This window comes from Pleuronectes platessa, unplaced genomic scaffold, assembly GCF_947347685.1.
Source record: "Pleuronectes platessa unplaced genomic scaffold, fPlePla1.1 scaffold_245, whole genome shotgun sequence".
In the NCBI taxonomy this organism is placed as follows: domain Eukaryota; kingdom Metazoa; phylum Chordata; class Actinopteri; order Pleuronectiformes; family Pleuronectidae; genus Pleuronectes; species Pleuronectes platessa.
Genome location: NW_026518986.1, coordinates 23300 through 49000, shown reverse-complemented (window position 1 = coordinate 49000; position 25701 = coordinate 23300). Strand labels below are relative to the sequence as shown.

At 40.8% G+C, this 25701-nt stretch overlaps 2 long non-coding RNA genes across 4 annotated transcripts; both read right to left on the bottom strand.

Annotated features, from left to right (window-relative positions):
* Positions 1 to 11978: 11978 nt before the first annotated feature.
* On the bottom strand, positions 11979 to 14749 carry LOC128436359 (uncharacterized). 3 transcript variants are annotated; one of them, XR_008338036.1, is made up of 4 exons: positions 14570 to 14749; positions 13611 to 13664; positions 12659 to 13359; positions 11979 to 12546 (listed from the first exon to the last, which is right to left on the bottom strand). It is a non-coding gene; the product is annotated as an uncharacterized LOC128436359 (long non-coding RNA). The 3 variants fall into 3 exon arrangements; XR_008338037.1 differs by lacking the exon at positions 11979 to 12546 and having other exon boundaries at positions 12565 to 12820; positions 13224 to 13359; positions 14570 to 14746; XR_008338035.1 differs by lacking the exon at positions 11979 to 12546 and having other exon boundaries at positions 12565 to 13359; positions 14570 to 14745.
* Positions 14750 to 17264: 2515 nt separating this feature from the next.
* On the bottom strand, positions 17265 to 19524 carry LOC128436358 (uncharacterized). The gene is made up of 2 exons (XR_008338034.1): positions 19000 to 19524; positions 17265 to 18359 (listed from the first exon to the last, which is right to left on the bottom strand). It is a non-coding gene; the product is annotated as an uncharacterized LOC128436358 (long non-coding RNA).
* Positions 19525 to 25701: the final 6177 nt, after the last annotated feature.

The following is a 25701-nucleotide window of genomic DNA, read 5'->3' as shown; positions in this document are numbered from 1 at the left end:
TGGCGCTATTGAGCGGATTTGACACACCCGTTCCCAAATACTTCAGAATACGTAAACTTGCGCACATTTCTAATTTACTGTACACTTTAGAAACTTTTTGAGCACGTTAAAGCCCTCAAAAAGCCAATTCACTGAGCGAAGAAAAATAATAATAATAATAATCTTTTCAATTTCAATAGGTCCTCTCACCGATTTCGGTGCTCGGGCCCTAATAAGAATAATAATAATCATTTCAATTTCAATAGGTCCTCTCACCGAAATCGGTGCTCGGGCTCTAATAATGCCTACAATTTCAATAGGGCCTCTCACCATTCGGTGCTCGGGCCCTAATAACTAGGGCTACGTTGTAGCACTAACGGGCCCGAGCACAGGCAATTTCAAGTCTGTTGCGGTCGGGGAAGAGAGAACGTTCGATGACCAAGCGCTCGTCTCAGCGTTGCATGCATTTGCGCACTGCTGCAAGATAAACGCTTCACTTCCTGTAGCCAGCAGGTGGCGCTATGATTTTAAGTCATGGTGTCTTTGTTGATGTCATCAGGTCGCGCTTCTTGTCTTACATGTGTAGTTTGAACTCGATTGGACCAAATATGTCCAAGATACAGAAGCTTGTGTTTTGATGGCGTTTAGTCACATTTTGACGCCTCGCCACGGTCACACGGTGTGGCGAAAAATTGATCTTTCAATAACTTTAGATCTCCATCTTGTTGTGATGACACTCGTCTAAATTTTCAGTTGATCTGATGAAAGCTCTCCAAGAAGTACTTGAAAATAAAAAACATGGAATATGGTCCAAATCGAAAATGGCGGGGTTCCTGTTTTTTGTGCATCTGGTGATGATACACAACTGTCTTCAATTTCGTGAGGATCAGTTAATTCTAAATGAGGTGTTTCTCCATAAATGAGGGGAAGCTCTGTTGGTGGCGCTGTTGAGCCATTTTGCCACGCCCATTCTTTAAAACCATCTGAATATCTTCAAGGGAGGGGGGCTGATGATACACACATGTAGTTTGAGGGAGATGGACCCATGAACACGGAAGTTAAAGCGTTTTCGTGTGTCATGGCGAGCTGATGTGACGCCCCGCCACAGTCAGACAGTGTGACGAAAAGTTGTTTCTTTGATAACATAGATCTCCATCTTGTTGTGATGACACTCGTCTAAATTTTCAGTTGATGTGATGAAAGCTGTACGAGAAGTATATCAAAGTAAAAGATTATGGAATATGACCAAAATGGCCACGAAATCGAAAATGGCGTGCTTCCTGTTGCGTTTTTCATATTGCTCCGAGCGCGTTTGTTGTGCAACTGTCTTCAATTTCGTGGGGATCAGTGAATGCTAAATGAGGTGTTTCTCCGTAAATGAGGGAAAGCACCATTGGTGGCGCTGTTGAGCCATTTTGCCACACCCATTTCCAAATACCCCAGAATACGTACATTTTCACGAGGCCCATAATCTGCCCTATAGATGTTGAATGCATTCTGTAGTGAGAACACATTCAAGCACATGTCCTACACCTCCATGAGAGGGGGGAGGGGTGAGAAGGGGGAGGGATGAGAGGGGTGAAAGGGGGTGGGGTAAGATGGGGGCGGGGTGAGAGGGGGGCGGGGCCTTCAAAACAGGTTGATCTGAGGAGGTCTGTTTTAGACCTTGGGGTATTTTTACCAAAATATTTTACAGACATTTCATTAAGAACCCAAGGAACCATATCAACTGTGGTGAAATGGAAATAATATGTCCCCTTTAAAGCGAATATGTCCCCTTTAAAGCGTTTTCGTGTGTCATGGCGAGCTGATTTGACGCCCCGCCACAGTCAGACGGTGTGTCGAAAAGTTGTTTCTTTGATAACTTTAGATCTCCATCTTGTTGTGATGCCACCCGTCTAAATTTTAAATTGATGTGATGAAAGCTCTCCGACAAATAAATCAAAGCGCACGATGTACAAAAACAAGACATTTCCTGATGCCACCAGGGGGCGCTTTCCTTTTAAGTCATGATTTCTAGGTAGATGTCTTCCGGTCGCGACTCTTGTCTTATATGTGTAGTTTGGAGTCGATTGGACAAAATATGTCTAAGTTACAGAAGCTCGCTTATATTGGCGTTTAGTCGAACTTTGAGACCTCACCACGGTCACACGGTATGATGAAAAGTTTAAATATTGATAACTTTAGATCTTCATCTTGTTTTGTAGAGTCTCATCTAATTTTTAAGTTGATCTGATGAAAGCTCTCCGAGTAGTACATAAAAACATAACACGTCTTAAAAACAAGACATTTCCTGTTGCCACCAGGGGGCGCTGTGATTGTAAGTCACAATTTCTGCACCGATGTCTTCTGGTTGCGACTCTTGTCGTATGTGTCTAGTTTGGACTCGATTGGACAAAATATGTCTGAGATACAGAAGCTCGTGTTTTGATGGCGTTTTCATCACATTTTGCCGCCACACCACAGGCACACGGTATGACGAAAAGTTGTTTCTTTGATAACTTTAGATCTCCATTTTGTTGTGAGGACACTCATCTAAATTTTAAGTTGATCTGATGAAAGCTCTGCTACAAGTGTATCATAGAAAAAAACATGGAATATTCCCAAAATGGCCACTAAATCCTAAATTGCTGGCTTCCTGTTGCGTTTTTCATAATGCTCCGAGTGGCTTTTTTGTGCGTCTGGTCATGATACACAACTGTCTTCAAAATCGTGAGGATCAGTGAATGCTAAATGAGGTGCTTCTCCGTAAATGAGGGGAAGCTCCGTTGGTGGCGCTGTTGAGCCATTTTGCCACGCCCATTTCCAAATACCCCAGAATACGTAAACTTGCGCACATTTCTAATTTACTGCACACTTTAGAAACTTTTTGAGCACGTTAAAGCCCTCAAAAAGCCAATTCATTGAGCGAATAAAAATAATAATAACAAGAAGTACTTGAAAATAAAAAACATGGAATATGGTCCAAATCGAAAATGGCGGGGTTCCTGTTGCGTTTTTCAAATTGCTCCGAGCGCGTTTTTTGTGCATCTGGTGATGATACACAACTGTCTTCAATTTCGTGAGGATCAGTGAATTCTAAATGAGGTGTTTCTCCATAAATGAGGGGAAGCTCTGTTGGTGGCGCTGTTGAGCCATTTTGTCACGCCCATTCTTTAAAACCATCTGAATATCTTCAAGGGAGGGGGGCTGATGATACACACATGTAGTTTGAGGGAGATGGACCCATGAACACGGAAGTTAAAGCGTTTTCGTGTGTCATGGCGAGCTGATGTGACGCCCCGCCACAGTCAGACGGTGTGACGAAAAGTTGTTTCTTTGATAACTTTAGATCTCCATCTTGTTGTGATGACACTCATCTAAATTTTCAGTTGATGTGATGAAAGCTGTACGAGAAGTATATCAAAGTAAAAGATTATGGAATATGACCAAAATGGCCACGAAATCGAAAATGGCGTGCTTCCTGTTGCGTTTTTCATATTGCTCCGAGCGCGTTTTTTGTGCATCTGGTGATGATACACAACTGTCTTCAATTTCGTGGGGATCAGTGAATGCTAAATGAGGTGTTTCTCCGTAAATGAGGGAAAGCACCATTGGTGGCGCTGTTGAGCCATTTTGCCACACCCATTTCCAAATACCCCAGAATACGTAAATTTTCACGAGGCCCATAATCTGCTCTATAGATGTTGAATGCATTCTGTAGTGAGAACACATTCAAGCACATGTCCTACACCTCCATGAGAGGGGGGAGGGGTGAGAAGGGGGAGGGATGAGAGGGGTGAAAGGGGGTGGGGTAAGATGGGGGCGGGGTGAGAGGGGGGCGGGGCCTTCAAAACAGGTTGATCTGAGGAGGTCTGTTTTAGACAGAGTATAAAGGTGCTGTTTTAAATTATCCTTGGGGTATTTTTACCAAAATATTTTACAGACATTTCATTAAGAACCCAAGGAACCATATCAACTGTGGTGAAATGGAAATAATATGTCCCCTTTAAAGCGAATATGTCCCCTTTAAAGCGTTTTCGTGTGTCATGGCGAGCTGATTTGACGCCCCGCCACAGTCAGACGGTGTGTCGAAAAGTTGTTTCTTTGATAACTTTAGATCTCCATCTTGTTGTGATGCCACCCGTCTAAATTTTAAATTGATGTGATGAAAGCTCTCCGACAAATAAATCAAAGCGCACGATGTACAAAAACAAGAAATTTCCTGATGCCACCAGGGGGCGCTTTCCTTTTAAGTCATGATTTCTAGGTAGATGTCTTCCGGTCGCGACTCTTGTCTTATATGTGTAGTTTGGAGTCGATTGGACAAAATATGTCTAAGTTACAGAAGCTCGCTTATATTGGCGTTTAGTCGAACTTTGAGACCTCACCACGGTCACACGGTATGATGAAAAGTTTAAATATTGATAACTTTAGATCTTCATCTTGTTTTGTAGAGTCTCATCTAATTTTTAAGTTGATCTGATGAAAGCTCTCCGAGTAGTACATAAAAACATAACACGTCTTAAAAACAAGACATTTCCTGTTGCCACCAGGGGGCGCTGTGATTGTAAGTCACAATTTCTGCAGTGATGTCTTCTGGTCGCAACTCTTGTCGTATGTGTCTAGTTTGGACTCAATTGGACAAACTATGTCTGAAATATGGAAGCTTGTGTTTTGATGGCGTTTCATCAAACTTTAACGCCACACCACGGTCAGACGGTTTTGCTAAAACGTAATCCTTCAATAACTTTAGATCTCCAATTTGTTGTGATGACGATCGTCTAAATTTGAAGTTGATCTGATGAAAGCTGTACGACAAGTACATCAAAGAAAAAATATGGAATATGACCAAAATGGCCACTAAAGTCAAACTGGCGGGCTTCCTGTTGCGTTATTCATAATGCACAGATGAACTTTTTTGTGCATCTAGTCATGATACACAATAGTCTTTGTTTTTTTTGAGGATCGGTGAATGCTAAATGAGGGGCTTTTCCGTAGGTGGCGCTCTTGAGCCATTTTGCCACGCCCTTTTCAAAATACTCCAGAATACGTAAATTTAAGCCGCCTTCGAATTTACTGCAAACTCCTACAACTTTTTGAGCACATTAAAGCCCTCAAAAAGCCAATAAGTTTAATCGGAAAAAAAAAAATAATAACTAGGGCTACGTTGTAGCACTAACGGGCCCGAGCACAGGCAATTTCTAGTCTGTTGCGGTCGATGAAGAGAGAACGTTCGATGACCAAGCGCTAGTCTCCGCATTGCATGCGTTTGCGCTCTGCGGCAAGGATGATTGCTCCACTTCCTGTAGCCAGCCGCTGGTGCTGAACTAGAGGTAAGTAACCTTCAAACTATACAACATAACCTATTGCTTTATCTATCATCATATGCTTACATGCCTCAAGTTTTGTGTAATATGTAATTGTTATAAAAGTTACCGTTTATTTATCACGTCTAATGAACAGATTGAAGCAAGTTAACTCCACAGTCTTGTTTTGGTTGTGACTTTATTTATTAGGGCCCGAACACCGAAATCGGTGAGAGGACCTATTGAAATTGAAAAGATTATTAGGGCCCGAGCACCGAATGGTGAGAGGCCCTATTGAATCTGTAAGGATTTTTATTATTATTATTATTATTATTATTATTATTATTATTATTTCCCTTTGGGGGGCTTTTTCAGGGTCTAGACATGCTCAAAAAGTTATGAAACTTTGCAGGAAATTCAAGGTCTGCGGATATTTTAGTATTCTGGAGTAATTGGAATTGGGCGTGGCAAAATGGCTCTACAGCGCCCCCTGGAACCAGCCCCTAGGTTTCCACATAACGGATTTTCATCAAAATCTGGATATAGGTGTATCGTGACCAGTCATGAAAAAAAGTCTCATGGAGCATTATGAAAAACGCAACAGGAAGTCCGCCATTTTGCTTTTAGTGGCCATTTTGGCAATATCCCACATTTTTACTTTTACGTACTTGTCCCAGGGCTTTCATCAGATCAACTTCAAATTCAGATGAGTGTCATCACAACAAGATGGAGATAAAAAATGATTGAGGGATTTTTTTTTTATCACACCGTGTGACCGTGGCATGGCGTTAAAAATTGGTTACACGCCATCAAAACACGGGCATCTGTATCTCGGACATACATGTTCCAATCAAGTCCAAACTAGACATGTAAGACAAAAGTCCCCGCCTGATGACATCTATGCATAAATGATGACTTAAAACCGCAGCGCCCCCTGGTGGCAACAGGAAATGTCTTGTTTTTTGCTTGTCTTACACTTGGATGAATTTCTCCTCATCCACTGACCTCAACCATGTCAAACTGTATCAAATGGGTCCCAAGACATTGACAATGAAGACATAAGATTACCGTGACTTTTCGTCAAACGCCATATGAATGGCGTGGCATTAAAGTTCATCAACTCGCCGTGAAACACGAAATTGCTGTAACTTCAGTGTTCATGATTCTATCTCTCTCAAACTACATGTGTGTAACAACAGCCCCCCCCTGAAGATATTCATATGGTTTTAAGAAATGGGCGTGGCAAAAAAACTGACCAGCGCCCCCTATAGGGCAACCCCGGCACTACGATGGCCGACATTTATACAAATCTATCGGGACATGTGTCGTTTCATAACAAACAAAAAAATATCTTGGATAGGTATGCTTGACCAAACAGGGAGGCCGCCATTTTGGATTAAGTGGCCATTTTTTTTCCATATTCCACATTTTTACTTGATGCACTTGTCCCAGGGCTTTCATCAGATTAACTTCAAATTAAGATCAGTGCCATCACAACAAGATGGAGATAAAAAGTGATTAAGAGATTGACCTTTCGTCACACCGTGTGACCGTGGCGTGGCGTCTTGAGTTTGATTAAACGCCATCAAAACACGAGGTTCTGTATCTCGGACATACATTGTCCAATCGAGTCCAAACTAGACATGTAAGACAAGGGTGCCATCCTGATGACATCTACACAGAAATTATGACTTGAAATTACAGCGCCCCCTGGTGGCTACATGAAGTGACATGTTTTATACTTTGATGAACTGCTCCTGGCTGATTTACAATATACAGCTCAAATCAGATAAGTCAAGTCATTAGATCATGGTCAGAATTGTGACGTTTCCTCAAACCGTGTAAACATTGATGTGCGGCGAAGGATTTTCCTTCGCCAAAGGACACGATGTTATCATAACTCCACTGTGCATTGTCCTATCACTACCAAACTTCTGTCACATGATAAGAGTACAAGCCTGAACAGCTCTATGTGTCAATATTTCCTCAGTGTCATAGCGCCACCTACTGATTCGCCAGGAAACAGGAAGTACTTTGTTAATCCACTCTGCATTATCCAACCGGCTCCAAACTACTGACCTATGATCACAATACTATTCTGAACAGCTCCACATATAAATATTAGTTCAGGGTCATAGCGCCACCTACTGATCAGTGTGAAAATTAAGTTGTGTTAACATTGTCCAATTGACACAAAATTGCTCACGCTACATCAGAGCGCCTACATGAACAGATATATATGTCTGTGCGTAATAATAGTGATGGCGCCACCTACTGGCAAACCTACTGCCGCAGAGCGCAAAACGCATTTAACGTGGAGAAGTGCATGCTCGATCGATGATGTGCGTTTGGTCATCGATCGCTCTCTCCACCGACCGCAACAGGCTTCAACGTGCGGGTGCTCGGGCCCGCAAGTGCTACAACGTAGCCCTAGTTATTATTATTATTATTATTATTTCCCTTTGGGGGGCTTTTTCAGGGTCTAGACATGCTCAAAAAGTTATGAAACTTTGCAGGAAATTCAAGGTCTGCGGATATTTTAGTATTCTGGAGTAATTGGAATTGGGCGTGGCAAAATGGCTCTACAGCGCCCCCTGGAACCAGCCCCTAGGTTTCCACATAACGGATTTTCATCAAAATCTGGATATAGGTGTATCGTGACCAGTCATGAAAAAAAGTCTCATGGAGCATTATGAAAAACGCAACAGGAAGTCCGCCATTTTGCTTTTAGTGGCCATTTTGGCAATATCCCACATTTTTACTTTTACGTACTTGTCCCAGGGCTTTCATCAGATCAACTTCAAATTCAGATGAGTGTCATCACAACAAGATGGAGATAAAAAATGATTGAGGGATTTTTTTTTTATCACACCGTGTGACCGTGGCATGGCGTTAAAAATTGGTTACACGCCATCAAAACACGGGCATCTGTATCTCGGACATACATGTTCCAATCAAGTCCAAACTAGACATGTAAGACAATAGTCCCCGCCTGATGACATCTATGCATAAATGATGACTTAAAACCGCAGCGCCCCCTGGTGGCAACAGGAAATGTCTTGTTTTTTGCTTGTCTTACACTTGGATGAATTTCTCCTCATCCACTGACCTCAACCATGTCAAACTGTATCAAATGGGTCCCAAGACATTGACAATGAAGACATAAGATTACCGTGACTTTTCGTCAAACGCCATATGAATGGCGTGGCATTAAAGTTCATCAACTCGCCGTGAAACACGAAATTGCTGTAACTTCAGTGTTCATGATTCTATCTCTCTCAAACTACATGTGTGTAACAACAGCCCCCCCCTGAAGATATTCATATGGTTTTAAGAAATGGGCGTGGCAAAAAAACTGACCAGCGCCCCCTATAGGGCAACCCCGGCACTACGATGGCCGACATTTATACAACTCTATCGGGACATGTGTCGTTTCATAACAAACAAAAAAATATCTTGGATAGGTATGCTTGACCAAACAGGGAGGCCGCCATTTTGGATTAAGTGGCCATTTTTTTTCCATATTCCACATTTTTACTTGATGCACTTGTCCCAGGGCTTTCATCAGATTAACTTCAAATTAAGATCAGTGTCATCACAACAAGATGGAGATAAAAAGTGATTAAGAGATTGACCTTTCGTCACACCGTGTGACCGTGGCGTGGCGTCTTGAGTTTGATTAAACGCCATCAAAACACGAGGTTCTGTATCTCGGACATACATTGTCCAATCGAGTCCAAACTAGACATGTAAGACAAGGGTGCCATCCTGATGACATCTACACAGAAATTATGACTTGAAATTACAGCGCCCCCTGGTGGCTACAGGAAGTGACATGTTTTATACTTTGATGAACTGCTCCTGGCTGATTTACAATATACAGCTCAAATCAGATCAGTCAAGTCATTAGATCATGGTCAGAATTGTGACGTTTCCTCAAACCGTGTAAACATTGATGTGCGGCGAAGGATTTTCCTTCGCCAAAGGACACGATGTTATCATAACTCCACTGTGCATTGTCCTATCACTACCAAACTTCTGTCACATGATAAGAGTACAAGCCTGAACAGCTCTATGTGTCAATATTTCCTCAGTGTCATAGCGCCACCTACTGATTATCCATGAAACAGGAAGTACTTTGTTAATCCACACTGCCTTATCCAACCGGCTCCAAACTTCTGACCTATGATCACAATCCTGATCTGAACAGCTCCATATATAAACATTAGTTCACGGTCATAGCGCCACCTACTGATCAGTGTGAAAATTACATTGTGGTAAAATTTTCCAAATGACACGAAACTGCTCACGCTACATCAGAGCGGCTACTTGAACAGATCTATAAGTCTGTGTGTAATAATAGTGATGGCGCCACCTACTGGCAAACCTACTGCCGCAGAGCGCAAAACGCATGCAACGTGGAGAAGTGCATGCTCGATCGATGATGTGCGCTTGGTCATCGATCGCTCTCTCCACCGACCGCAACAGGCTTCAACGTGCGGGTGCTCGGGCCCGCAAGTGCTACAACGTAGCCCTAGTTATTATTATTATTTTTCTTCGCTCAGTGAATTGGCTTTTTGAGGGCTTTAACGTGCTCAAAAAGTTTCTAAAGTGTACAGTAAATTAGAAATGTGCGCAAGTTTACGTATTCTGAAGTATTTGGGAACGGGTGTGTCAAAACCGCTCAATAGCGCCACCTACGGAAAAGCCCCTCATTTAGCATTCACCGATCATCAAAAAAAACAAAGACTATTGTGTATCATGACTAGATGCACAAAAAAGTCCATCAGTGCATTATGAATAACGCAACAGGAAGCCCGCCAGTTTGACTTTAGTGGCCATTTTGGTCATATTCCATATTTTTTCTTTGATGTACTTGTCGTACAGCTTTCATCAGATCAACTTCAAATTTAGACGATCGTCATCACAACAAATTGGAGATCTAAAGTTATTGAAGGATTACGTTTTAGCAAAACCGTCTGACCGTGGTGTGGCGTTAAAGTTTGATGAAACGCCATCAAAACACAAGCTTCCATATTTCAGACATAGTTTGTCCAATTGAGTCCAAACTAGACACATACGACAAGAGTCGCGACCAGAAGACATCACTGCAGAAATTGTGACTTACAATCACAGCGCCCCCTGGTGGCAACAGGAAATGTCTTGTTTTTAAGACGTGTTATGTTTTTATGTACTACTCGGAGAGCTTTCATCAGATCAACTTAAAAATTAGATGAGACTCTACAAAACAAGATGAAGATCTAAAGTTATCAATATTTAAACTTTTCATCATACCGTGTGACCGTGGTGAGGTCTCAAAGTTCGACTAAACGCCAATATAAGCGAGCTTCTGTAACTTAGACATATTTTGTCCAATCGACTCCAAACTACACATATAAGACAAGAGTCGCGACCGGAAGACATCTACCTAGAAATCATGACTTAAAAGGAAAGCGCCCCCTGGTGGCATCAGGAAATGTCTTGTTTTTGTACATCGTGCGCTTTGATTTATTTGTCGGAGAGCTTTCATCACATCTATTTAAAATTTAGACGGGTGGCATCACAACAAGATGGAGATCTAAAGTTATCAAAGAAACAACTTTTCGACACACCGTCTGACTATGGCGGGGCGTCAAATCAGCTCGCCATGACACACGAAAACGCTTTAAAGGGGACATATTCACTTTAAAGGGGACATATTATTTCCATTTCACCACAGTTGATATGGTTCCTTGGGTTCTTAATGAAATGTCTGTAAAATATTTTGGTAAAAATACCCCGAGGATAATTTAAAACAGCACCTTTATAATCTGTCTAAAACAGACCTCCTCAGATCAACCTGTTTTGAAGGCCCCGCCCCCCTCTCACCCCGCCCCCATCTTACCCCACCCCCTTTCACCCCTCTCATCCCTCCCCCTTCTCACCCTTCCCCCCTCTCATGGAGGTGTAGGACATGTGCTTGAATGTGTTCTCACTACAGAATGCATTCAACATCTATAGAGCAGATTATGGGCCTCGTGAAAATTTACGTATTCTGGGGTATTTGGAAATGGGTGTGGCAAAATGGCTCAACAGCGCCACCAATGGTGCTTTCCCTCATTTACGGAGAAACACCTCATTTAGCATTCACTGATCCCCACGAAATTGAAGACAGTTGTGTATCATCACCAGATGCACAAAAAACGCGCTCGGAGCAATATGAAAAACGCAACAGGAAGCACGCCATTTTCGATTTCGTGGCCATTTTGGTCATATTCCATAATCTTTTACTTTGATATACTTCTCGTACAGCTTTCATCACATCAACTGAAAATTTAGACGAGTGTCATCACAACAAGATGGAGATCTAAAGTTATTGAAAGATCAATTTTTCGCCACACCGTGTGACCGTGGCGAGGCGTCAAAATGTGACTAAACGCCATCAAAACACAAGCTTCTGTATCTTGGACATATTTGGTCCAATCGAGTTCAAACTACACATGTAAGACAAGAAGCGCAACCTGATGACATCAACAAAGACACCATGACTTAAAATCACAGCGCCACCTGCTGGCTACAGGAAGTGAAGCGTTTATCTTGCAGCAGTGCGCAAATGCATGCAACGCTGAGACGAGCGCTTGGTCATAGAACGTTCTCTCTTCCCCGACCGCAACAGACTTGAAATTGCCTGTGCTCGGGCCCGTTAGTGCTACAACGTAGCCCTAGTTTTTTTAATAAGTTACTATCAATACGCTACACGTGTACGTTGCATGTGATAATAACTGTTTCACCATTATTCTGATACAGGCTGATATATCCACCATTACTATTTTCACATTGTTAATTTAGTCTGTCATGGAGTTGTAGAGTCAATTAGACAGTATAGATAAGATTATAATGTCCACACATCAGTGTTGTAAACACTTCTCCAGTTAATTATATAATTATGTTTTCACACTGAGGGAAGTGGAGAGACTTGATGTGGACTGTTATCAACAGCTCTGTGGGAGATCATCACCTTGAATATTACAGATGAGGTAGAAAGACATTTTATCTATGTGTATAATGTTGTATTTCTTTCTCACGTTTTATCAAAAGCGATTTAAAGTATGTGCATTTAACCATTAGGATACAAACCCAGACCCCAGTACATTGGTTCTATCTGAAATATGTGGTGCTTCATACACAACACAAAACATTCATAACAGTGCGCTTCTGCTCCTCATTAATGCAGCTCCTGATGTCCTCAGCAGCAACATGGTGGAGATCTGCAGCGTCATGCTGGTCAACTGGAAGACAACTGATCAAGATTAAAAGATTAAGATTAAGATCCATTTATTCGTCCCAAACAAATGCACAGACATGCAAAGGCACACTCATGCAGGTAGGGAAATTTAATCTCTGCTTTTTACCATCTGGTGCAGGACACACAGAGCAGTCAGCGACCATGTACGGCGCTCGGGGAGCAGATGTTTGGGGAGTGAGGTGCCTTGCTCAGGGGCACTAGAGAGGGTAGGGAGACTTTTGGATTTTTGGACAGATCAATCCAGGTTCGTCTTTTAAGTACAGATGGCCTGCGAATGTCATGGAGTTTTACAGTGAATTAGACAGTTTAGATATGATTTTAATCTCCAAACATCAGTGTTGTAAACAGTTCTCAAATTAATGATATAATTATGTTTTCACACTGAGAGAAGTCGAGAGACTTGATGTGGACTTCTATCAATAGCTCTGTGGGAGATTATCACCTTGAATATTACTGATGAGGTAGAAAGACATTTTATCTATTTATACAATGTTGTATTTCTTTCAGTACTTTTATCAGAAGGGACGTAAAATATGTACATTTAACCATGAGGATACAAACCAAGACCACAGTACAACGGTTCTATCTGAAATCTGTTGTGCTTCATACACAACACAAAACATTCTTTAACAGTGAGTTTTTTCATCTTCATAGATGAAGAACTGCAGCACCTGATGTCCTCAGCAGCAACATGGTGGAGATCTGATTTGATACACTTTAGATAAGAACCCAGTGTTTTATATTTCTGCTTTGTCATAAGAGACAGAACATGGTCATCACAGCTGTGTCCTTCAGGCTCGTCTGTCCCTAATAAAATGATAGGAAACATGAAAGTATGTCATAATTATAGAGAAAGAGTTACATATGAACAAAGTGTGTATTCTTATTTTCGGTGGATATTCAACTATGTATTTGAATATGCTTTTGGATTAAAACGTGCACTACCATGACAATGAATGTTTAGTATGGAGCTATTTCACATTAAAAGTATTGCATTATAATTTAACACATTATGTATTATGTGCAATACTTTGTAAGTAATGAAAACAGGTCTGTACCTGGAGTCAGTGTTCAGTCTGGTTGGATTCAAGTTGTGTCTCACGCTGGACATCCTAGAGGAACATTGAACACAAATACACAGATATGTTAAGTCATACATGTGCCATGTTATCTGCTTAACAGACTTTTACATGGTAATAATAAAATATTAATTCAAAGTTAATCAGATCATAATCATTTCAGCTTAGGAAATAGGTAGTGCATATTAGCCTACAATTCTGTATGACACTGTCTGTTCTAGTAAAGTTACAAGGCTATGATTTACTCATATTTAACAAAAGAATTCAGTGAAGTCTGTCTGAGATTAACGATTTAAATACTGAAGGTGGTAGACACGGTTACTTTTCACTGTAACACGTTACAACACTACTCTGAAGAAAGAGCTTTAGGACACGTAATGCTCCTTTGAACAGCTGCTCTTGCAATGCAGATGTGACTTTAAACACTCAGGTTTCTCAGGTTTCAGTTAGCATCGCTAGCCCGCTAGCGCAGCTAACTTACAAGCCGACACACAGTCTCCTGTCTCAGAGTCATCCGCATAAAGTAACGCTTATATCTGCTGGGTGGACCCGCTCATGTCGTTTCATGTCGGTGTTTGTCGGTAATAACCCCAATCGAATCGAAGGACTGTTACTGCACCCATGCGAAGATATTGTTAGCTTGCTTGTTAGCGAGCTAGTTAGCCTTCGGCGCTAGCGGAAAAACAAGCCGACACACAGTCTCCTGTCTCAGAGTCATCCGCATAAAGTAACGCTTATATCTGCTGGGTGGACCCGCTCATGTCGTTTCATGTCGGTGTTTGTCGGTAATAACCCCAATCGAATCGCAGGACAGTTACTGCACCCATGCGAAGATATTGTTTAGCCTCGGGGCTAGCGCAACTATGCTAACAAGTTGCTTTAACACACGCTGCAAATCACTTCTAACAGATCGAAATAAAATAGTTAACTTCACGTACCACAGAAACGAGAGAGCAGTCGCCTTTTACGTGTCCGTCAGATGAACAAGCAGAACAGCAAACTGTGCTACTGATTCGATGTGTGAGTGGACCGTCACCACAGACTCAGCTCTTACTGAAGGAGATTGTCATGATGCGTTCACTTGCAGCTGTGTTAAATTGCGTTTCGTTTTTCATGTCGTGATGATGACCTCAGCTGCCAAGCAGTTAATCATCATGATGAAAAGTCACAGCAATCTTATGCCTACACTATCAATATCTTGAGACCCATTTCACACAGTTTGAAATGGTTTCGCAAAGTGGCTGAATAGAAATAACTCCAGGTGTGAGTTGACCAAAACAATGCGGTCTAATGATGCGTTCATGGTAACTCCGTTAAAATGAATTTCGTTTGTCATGGTGAGCTGATGAACTTTGATGCCCCGCCATTAACAATCCGCATGATGAAAAGTCACAGTAATATTATGCCTACATTATCAATATCTTGAGACCCATGTGACAAAGTTTGACATGGTTTAGCACAGTGGCTGGGGAGAAATAGATCAAAGAGTAACACCTACCAAAACAAGACATTTCCTAATGCCCCCAGGGGGCGCTGTCCTTTTAAGTCATGATTTCTAGGTAGATGTCTTCCGATCGCGACTCTTGTCTTATGTGTATAGTTTGGACTCGATTGGACAAAATATGTCCAAGATACAGAAGGCCGTGTTTTAATGTTATTCATCAAATTTTAAGGGCACGCCACGGTCAGACGGTGTGGTGAAAAGTGTTTTTTTTGATAACTTTACATCTTCATGTTGTCTTGAGGAGACTTATGTAATTTTTAAGTTGACCTGATGAAGGCCCTACGACAAGTAAATCAAAGTGTAAGACGTATAAAAAAAAAACATTTCCTGTTGCCACCAGGGGACGCTGTGATTTTAAGTCACGATTTCTGTACCGATGTCTTCAGGTCGCGACTCTTGTCTTATGTGTATAGTTTGGACTCGATTGGACAAAATATGTCCAAGATACAGGAGCCCGTGTTTTGATGGCGTTTAATCAAACTTTGAGGCCACACCACGGTCAGACGGTTTAGCGAAAACTTAATCCTTCAATAACTTTAGATCTCCATTTTGTTGTGATGACGATCGTCTAAATTGTAAGTTGATTTGATGAAAGCTGTAGGAGGAGTACTTAAAAGAAAAAATATCGAATATGACCAAAATGGCCACTAAAGTCAAACTGGCGGGCTTCCTGTTGCGTTATTCATAATGCACTGATGGACTTTTTTGTGCATCTAGTCAAGATACACAATAGTCTTTGTTTTTTTTGAGGATCGGTGAATGCGAAATGAGGGGCTTTTCCGTAGGTGGCGCTATTGAGCGGTTTTGACACACCCGTTCCCAAATACTTCAGAATACGTAAACTTGCGCACATTTCTAATTTACTGTACACTTTAGAAACTTTTTGAGCACGTTAAAGCCCTCAAAAAGCCAATTCACTGAGCGAAGAAAAATAATAATAATAATAATCTTTTCAATTTCAATAGGTCCTCTCACCGATTTCGGTGCTCGGGCCCTAATAATAAATAATAATAATAATAATAATCATTTCAATTTCAATAGGGCCTCCCACCGATTTCGGTGCTCGGGCCCTAATAAAAATCCTTACAATTTCAATAGGGCCTCTCACCTTTCGGTGCTCGGGCCCTAATAATGCCTACAATTTCAATAGGGCCTCTCACCATTCGGTGCTCGGGCCCTAACTAGGGCTACGTTGTAGCACTAACGGGCCCGAGCACAGGCAATTTCTATTCTGTTGCGGTCGGTGAAGAGAGAACGTTCAATGACCAAGCGCTCGTCTCTGCGTTGCATGCGTTTGTGCACTGCGGCAAGGATTATTGCTTCACTTCCTGTAGCCAGCAGGAGGCTCTATGAACTAGAGGTAAGTAACCTTGAAACCATACAACCAAACCTATTGCTTTAACTATCACCATATACTTACATGCCTCAAGGCTTTTTTAATATAAAATTGTTATAAAAGTTACAGTTTATTTAACACGTCTAATGAACACATTGAAGCAAGTTAACTGCAGAGTCGTATGTTTGGCTGTGACTGTTTTATTTTAATAAGTTAATATCAATACGCTACATGTGTAAGTTGCATGTGATAATAACTATGTTTCACCATTATTGTGATACAGGCTGATATATCCACCATTACTATTTTCACATCGTTAATTTAGTCTGTCATGGAGTTGTAGAGTCAATTAGACAGTATAGATAAGATTATAATGTCCACACATCAGTGTTGTAAACACTTCTCCAGTTAATTATATAATTATGTTTTCACACTGAGGAAAGTGGAGAGACTTGATGTGGACTGTTATCAACAGCTCTGTGGGAGATCATCACCTTGAATATTACAGATGAGGTAGAAAGACATTTTATCTATGTGTACAATGTTGTATTTCTTTCTCACGTTTTATCAAAAGCGATTTAAAGTATGTGCATTTAACCATTAGTATACAAACCCAGACCCCAGTACATCGGTTCTATCTGAAATATGTGGTGCTTCATACACAACACAAAACATTCATAACAGTGCCCTTCTGCTCCTCATTAATGCAGCTCCTGATGTCCTCAGCAGCAACATGGTGGAGATTTGCAGCTTCATGCTGGTCAACTGGAAGACAACTGATTAAGATTAAAAGTTTAAGATTAAGATCCATTTATTCGTCCCAAACACATGCACAGACATGCAAAGGCACACTCATGCAGGTAGGGAAATTTAATCTCTGCTTTTTACCCATCTGGTGCAGGACACACAGAGCAGTGAGCGACCATGTACGGCGCTCACGGAGCAGATGTTGGGGGAGTGAGGTGCCTTGCTCAGGGGCACTAGAGAGGGTAGGGAGACTCTTGGATTTTTGGACAGATCAATCCAGGTTTGTCTTTTGTTGTCTCTCCGTGGAGTCGAACCGGAGACGAACCAGAGACCTTCTCTGCCCATAGTCCAAGTTTCTGCCCTCTACACATCACTCCATACGTTGCTCCCTTAACTACAGATGGCCTGTGAATGTCATGGAGTTTTACAGTGAATTAGACAGTTTAGATATGATTTTAATCTCCACACATCAGTGTTGTAAACAGTTCTCAAATTAATTATATAATTATGTTTTCACACTGAGGGAAGTGGAGAGACTTGATGTGGACTGTTATCAATAGCTCTGTGGGAGATTATCACCTTCAATATTACAGATGAGGTAGAAAGACATTTTATCTATTTTTACAATGTTGTATTTCTTTCAGTACTTTTATCAAAAGTGACTTAAAATATGTGCATTTAACCATTAGGATACAAACCCAGACCACAGTACAACGGTTCTATCTGAAATCTGTTGTGCTTCATACACAACTCAAAACATTCTTTAACAGTGCGTTTCTTCTCTTCATAGATGAGGAACTGCAGCACCTGACGTCGTCAGCAGCAACATGGTGGTCAACACGTGGACGACTGCATCATCATCAGAAGCTACACAACACTTCTAAATTCCTCCCTTAAATAAAGATGGCCTGCAACTGTTTGGTGGTGGCAGTCATTGCTAAGTGGCATGGATAAGAATTCATTTCTATCTTCATTATGGTTGGTTAAAATAATAAAAACTTATAACAACAATGTGTATCTTTTGCTTTCTGATTTGATACACTTTAGATAAGAACCCAGTGTTTAATATTTCTGCTTTGCCATAAGAGACAAAACATGGTCAATTGGTCATCACAGCTGTGTCCTTCAGGCTCGTCCGTCCCTAATAAAATGAGAGGAAACATAAAAATAATCAGATCATAATCATTTCATCTTAGGAAATAGGTAGTGTACATCATTTTCAAATTCTCTATGAACACTGTCTGTTCTAGTAAAGTTACAAGGCTATAATGTATTTATATTTAACAAAATAATTCAGGGAAGTCTGCCTGAGATTAACGATGTAAACACTAGTAGACACGGTTATTTTTCACTGTAACACGTGACAGGACATCAACACCGTGACTCTGAATAAAGAGCCTTAGGATACGTAGTGCTCCTTTGCACAGCTGCTCTTACAATGTGTAGCAAGTGCTAAATCTCCATTAGTATAATAGTAATGAAAATCACCCTTCACATAATTGAACATATATTTTCCATGTGAACCGCTTTAACACAGTTCAATTCCGGAGCAAAATATAACTTATACAGTATTTATTAGAGTTACATATGAACAAAGTGTGTATTCTTATTTTCGGTGGATATTCAACTATGTATTTGAATATGCTTTTGGATTAAAACGTGCACTACCATGACAATGAATGTTTAGTATGGAGCTATTTCACATTAAAAGTATTGCATTATAATTTAACACATTATGTATTATGTGCAATACTTTGTAATTAATGAAAACAGGTCTGTACCTGGAGTCAGTGTTCAGTCTGGTTGGATTCAAGTTGTGTCTCACGCTGGACATCCTAGAGGAACATTGAACACAAATACACAGATATGTTAAGTCATACATGTGCCATGTTATCTGCTTAACAGACTTTTACATGGTAATAATAAAATATTAATTCAAAGTTAATCAGATCATAATCATTTCAGCTTAGGAAATAGGTAGTGCATATTAGCCTACAATTCTGTATGACACTGTCTGTTCTAGTAAAGTTACAAGGCTATGATTTACTCATATTTAACAAAAGAATTCAGTGAAGTCTGTCTGAGATTAACGATTTAAATACTGAAGGTGGGAGACACGGTTACTTTTCACTGTAACACGTTACAACACTACTCTGAAGAAAGAGCTTTAGGACACGTAATGCTCCTTTGAACAGCTGCTCTTGCAATGCAGATGTGACTTTAAACACTCAGGTTTCTCAGGTTTCAGTTAGCATCGCTAGCCCGCTAGCGAAACTAACTTACAAGCCGACACACAGTCTCCTGTCTCAGAGTCATCCTCATAAAGTAACGCTTATATCTGCTGGGTGGACCCGCTCATGTTGTTTCATGTCGGTGTTTGTCGGTAATAACCCCAATCGAATCGAAGGACAGTTACTGCACCCATGCGAAGATATTGTTAGCTTGCTTGTTAGCGAGCTAGTTAGCCTCCAGCGCTAGCGAAAAAGAAGCCGACACACAGTCTCCTGTCTCAGATTCATCCTTATAAACGAACGCCTATCTCTGCTTGGTGGACCTGGGTTCATGGTGGTTGTTTCGGTAACAGCTGGCATTCGCATCGAACCCGTTGATATACACTGAGCTGGTATGTAGCTCCCGGATTAGCGTCCCTTAGCTATCACGGCTGATTCAAAGGCACCCTGCGAATACATCTAAATGAAATACTCTACGTGACTTACCACAGAGCGCAGACGTCTTTGACGTGTCCCTCAGGAGAACAAGCAGAACTTCAAACCGTGTTTCTCATACGATATGGGAGTGGAAGCCGCGGACAGTCTGATGAGGCGTGTGCTGCTCACTCTATTGAGCTGAAACCGCAGCATGGCACCAGGAAGTGGGCGCGCGTACCTGTGACGTCACGTGAATTTCAAACATCTATATCGCTTAAACGAGGGAGTTAAAATAAAATACACCCCCCTCAGAGTTGTCATGAAGGAAGAACTTAGCGATTGAGACTAAAACCAAAGTTTGAGCAATGCTGTAAAAGGTTTAATTCTCCTCTAAAGTTGGCCACCCTGTAAACACAGTCTGTTAATGCATAGATAACACAAAGCATGGTCTGACACTGCCATCTAGTGACTAAATATTGCAGCACATCTGCCAGATATAGATGTTTTCATTCCTCAAACTGGAAGCCACACCACGGTCACACAGTATTATGAAAAGTTGCAATTTCGTTAACTTTAGATCTTCATCTTGTTTTGAACACATGCATCAAATTTTTACGTTGATTTAATGAAGGCCCTACGAGTAGTGAATCAAACTGTAACACATAGAAAAACAAGACATTTGCTGTTGCCACCAGGGGACGCTGTGATTTTAAGTCACGATTTCTGTACCGATGTCTTCAGGTCGCGACTCTTGTCTTATGTGTATAGTTTGGACTCGATTGGACAAAATATGTCCAAGATACAGGAGCCCGTGTTTTGATGGCGTTTAATCAAACTTTGAGGCCACACCACGGTCAGACGGTTTTGCTAAAACTTAATCCTTCAATAACTTTATATCTCCATTTTGTTGTGATGACGATCGTCTAAATTGTAAGTTGATTTGATGAAAGCTGTAGGAGGAGTACTTAAAACAAAAAATATCGAATATGACCAAAATGGCCACTAAAGTCAAACTGGCGGGCTTCCTGTTGCGTTATTCATAATGCACTGATGGACTTTCTTGTGCATCTAGTCATGATACACAATAGTCTTTGTTTTTTTTGAAGATCGGTGAATGCTAAATGAGGGGCTTTTCCGTAGGTGGCGCTCTTGAGCCATTTTGCCACGCCCTTTTCAAAATACTCCAGAATACGTAAATTTTCGCCGCCTTCGAATTTACTGCAAACTCCTACAACTTTTTGAGCACATTAAAGCCCTCAAAAAGCCAATTCATTTAAGCTAAGAAAAATAATAATAATAATAATAATAATAATCATTTCAATTTCAATAGGGCCTCCCACCGATTTCGGTGCTCGGGCCCTAATAATAATCATTTCAATTTCAATAGGTCCTCTCACCGATTTCGCAAAAAGTTGTTACTTTGATAACTTTTTATCTCCATATTGTTGTGATGACACTCATCTAAATTTTTTGTTGATCTGATGAAAGCTCTCCGAGAAGTACATAAAAATAGAACATGTACCAAAAACAAGACATTTCCTGCTGCCACCAGGGGGCGCTGTCATTTTAAGTCAAGATTTTTGTGTTGTTGTCTTCAGGTCGCGACTCTTGTCTTACATGTGTAGTTTGGAGTCCATGGGACCAAATATGTCTGAGATATAGAAGCTCATGTTTTGATGGCGTTTCGTCACACTTTGACGCCCCGCCACAGTCAGACGATGTGGCGAAAAGTTTTTTCTTTGATAACTTTAGATCTTCATTTTGTTGTGATGACAGTCGTCTAAATTTTAAGTTGATCTGATGAAAGCTCTACGAGAAGTGCATTAAAGTAAAAAATTATGGAATATGACCAAAATAGTCACTAAATCAAAAATGGCGGGCTTCCTGTTGCGTTTTTCATAATGCTCCAAGAGGCTTTTTTGTACATCTGGTGATGATACACAACTGTCTTCAATTTCGTGAGGATCAGTGAATGCTAAATGAGGTGCATCTCCGTAAATGAGGGGCTCTCCGTTGGTGGCGCTGTTGAGCCATTTTGCCACGCCCATTTCCAAATACCCCAGAATACGTACATTTTCACGACTTTCTAACTTACTGCAAACTTTTACAACTTTTTGAGCATGGTAAAGCCCTCAAAAAGCCAATTCATTAACGACACAGCAAAATAATAATAATAGGAATAATAATAATCATTTCAATTTCAATAGGTCCTCTCACCGATTTCGGTGCTCGGGCCCTAATAAGAATAATAATAATCATTTCAATTTCAATAGGTCCTCTCACCGATTTCGGTGCTCGGGCCCTAACTAGGGCTATGTTGTAGCTCTAACGGGCCTGAGCACAGGCAATTTCAAGTCTGTTGCGGTCGGGGAAGAGAGAGCGATCGATGACCAAGCGCACGTCTCTGCCTTGCGTGTGTTTTAAGCTCTGCAGCAAGAATAAACGCTTCACTTCCTGTAGCCAGCAGGTGGCGCTATGATTTTAAGTCATGGTGTCTTTGTAGATGTCATCAGGTCGCGACTCTTGTCTTACATGTCTAGTTTGGAGTCGATGGGACCAAATATGTCTAAGATATAGAAGCTTGTGTTTTCATGGCGTTCATCACACTTTGCCGCCACGCCACGGTCAGACGGTGTGTCAGAAAGTTGTTTCTTTGATAACTTTTTATCTCCATATTGTTGTGATGACACTCATCTAAATTTTTTGTTGATCTGATGAAAGCTCTCCGAGAAGTACATAAAAATAGAACATGTACCAAAAACAAGACATTTCCTGCTGCCACCAGGGGGCGCTGTCATTTTAAGTCAAGATTTTTGGGTTGTTGTCTTCAGGTCGCGACTCTTGTCTTACATGTGTAGTTTGGAGTCCATGGGACCAAATATGTCTGAGATATAGAAGCTCGTGTTTTGATGGCGTTTCGTCACACTTTGACGCCCCGCCACAGTCAGACGGTGTGGCGAAAAGTTTTTTCTTTGATAACTTTAGATCTTCATTTTGTTGTGATGACAGTCGTCTAAATTTTAAGTTGATCTGACAGGACAAGAAATACAGCACGTCCCATTAGACAAAATTTAATGCTGCATTGTGTTTTGCATTGGACCTTTAAAAAAAGGTATTTCGAAAATCTGTCCTCTAACTTTTGCAATAAAGACCCACACACTTGTAAATCATGCACATGGATTATAGGATAACTGATCTCAGCACATCGTTTATAAATGATTTGTAAACTGGATCATAACTGTTCTATAGATTAATTTCTAAACTGATTGAATATTTGCTCTTGGCTGTTTCTTACACAGCTGACACTATGAGGCTCAGAACAAACTTCTGGCTCATGATCAGAGTCAAAGCCTGAACAGCTCTATGTGTCAATATTTCCTCAGTGTCATAGCGCCACCTACTGATTTCCCATGAAACAGGAAGTACTTTGTAAATCCACTCTGCATTATCCAACCGGCCCCCAAATTCTTACCTATGATCAGGATTCTTACCTGAAGATCTCCACATATAAATTAGGGTCATATCGCCACATACTTACTGTACCCTTGTTACCCAACTATCAGGACAATTGGCTCCAGTGGCCCCGCCTAGCCTCTGTCCAGCATGCCTTCTCGACGAGGCAAGATAAGGAAACTCCCAAAGAAGTATGAGGTAAAGAAACCATGTCTCTGCTTCCTAGATTAGTTATTAATTTCTATGACATTATTTGCGTTATTATTTTTATGATAGCATAAAAGATCTATATCAGGGTTTTGTCTAAATTGTTGAGTGCTTAGATTCTCTCGGTCCGACTTGCCCCTCTCAATTTCACACTCTCTCACACACCCAGCTTCCGTCACACATTGAATCTGATTCTCTGGGAAACACATGTTGATTGCTGTGTTTAGCAAATGACAAGATCCCATCAACTGTATTATATGATTCAGACGTCTCAAAAAACAAATGATGTTGAGTTTCTTTGCTGCAGATTCATTATTGTTTTTCAACACCATGAACACAAGCTTCAGTAATTGTTTTCCTTGTGTTGTTCACATGCACCCACCAATCTGTACACGTACACATTGAATGTCACAAATATGTTTAGTGTGTCTTCAAATTGCTTGGTATGTGTTTAGATCGGACCACACATTTCTGATTTGGGATGAATTGTTGTACACAATGGCTAATGTTGTTTTTCATTTGTAGTTCCTGTAATACCTATTTGTGAACATACTGATCTATTCTCTCTACAGTTGGTATTTAGAAAAAATTTCCACACGATAATCAGCTTTTCAAGCATTTACATTTTTACTGAGATGGTTTTGTTTTCTGATCATCATTACCTTGTTTGGGTGGGTGTGGGGGTTGAATGTTGAATATATGTGTTAAGTTTATAGTTGACTATTAAGAAAAGGAATCACCTTTGGTCGTACCTTTGAATCTTCTTGATGGATTCTCCCTTCCCAAAGGTGCAGAAGTTGATGGTTCTTGCTGCAGCCTCAGTGTCAGGAAACCCCTCTGTGTCCTTCAGGCCAACTTTAACTCCTGGAGAAGGAGGACAAGATGTGGAGATGACCCCAGTGGATTCGGTCAGGCATATAATTCTGCGTTTCTGTCCAGAACATTGTTCCTATATACTAAATATAACTAGTTTGTGTCTAACACATTCTCTGATGCTAATTATGTTCTTCTTTTATTCCCACAGCCCACAAGACAATTGCCTCAACTACCTAGGGCAACCCTAGGTCTATCTCATTGGTACTGATGCATCACTATCAGAGATGCTCTGATTGATTTGGTATCAATACACCGAAATACATTAGTGATTATACCATAAAAACAATATATATAATAATTATTATTTCAAAGATTGCTGGCAATTGTGTAAACTTTTTTCAATGTAGATTAAATGTCAACAAGTCGTCTGTGCTTCCTTTTATAATTATTTTGTTTTTCAAAATCATGTCTTTTGCGATCGTTTCCAATGGAAACAAGAGAATTACCCCAACATTTTTGTAGTAATAAGCTCCAACAATGATAATGAAATGAAAATGAAAAACAAGACAATTACAACGATTTTCAAATGTTTTGCATATGTCCGACTTCTTTTTGTGAAGTTTATGAAGTTCAGTCGTACTTACTGTGCCCTTGTTACCCATCTATAAGGACAATTGGCCCGTGTAGCCCCACCTATCCTCTGACCAGCAGGCCTGCAGCCAAATGCGGTGGCTCTGGACAAGGACCATTATCCAGTGTTTATCAGGTTTATACACAGTTATACAATGTACCCACTGCCTCCAACATCACTGCTGTCACTCCTGGTGTGGCTGTGAGTTGACACACAAATGGATGAATATTCCAAATCTCTGCAGATCAAACTTGATTTAAGCTGCATCAGTTGTGTTCTATATTGTTAATGTCAACTTAGCTTCATAAGTTTTTTTTGTGTTCCTTGATAATTATGTTTTCTTAAAATATATATATTTTTTTTTCTCATCTGTAGGATGCCAAGAGAGTCCCAGCTGCATCCTCATCCCCCCTGTCACCAGTAAGTGCTTATTTAATAATACTCCTGTAGTTGTCTAAGTTGCTAACAATACGGAAGTGTCTGAATTACATACAAATGTCTGTGGCCTGTCTGAGCCATACACATTGATTATCCCATTCTTATGCTCAATTGTCTTTAAAATATTAAGCTTTTCTGCTGTAGAGAGGTGGACTCAACTCTGCTGGTTATAAAGCAGGAGCATCATAAGACATGCAGTGTTTGCACCATCACAGTCTTTATTCATCACTCCACTTTCCTGATGACTTAGTCTTAACAGTGGAAGTCTTTATCGTCTTGACATGGCATTT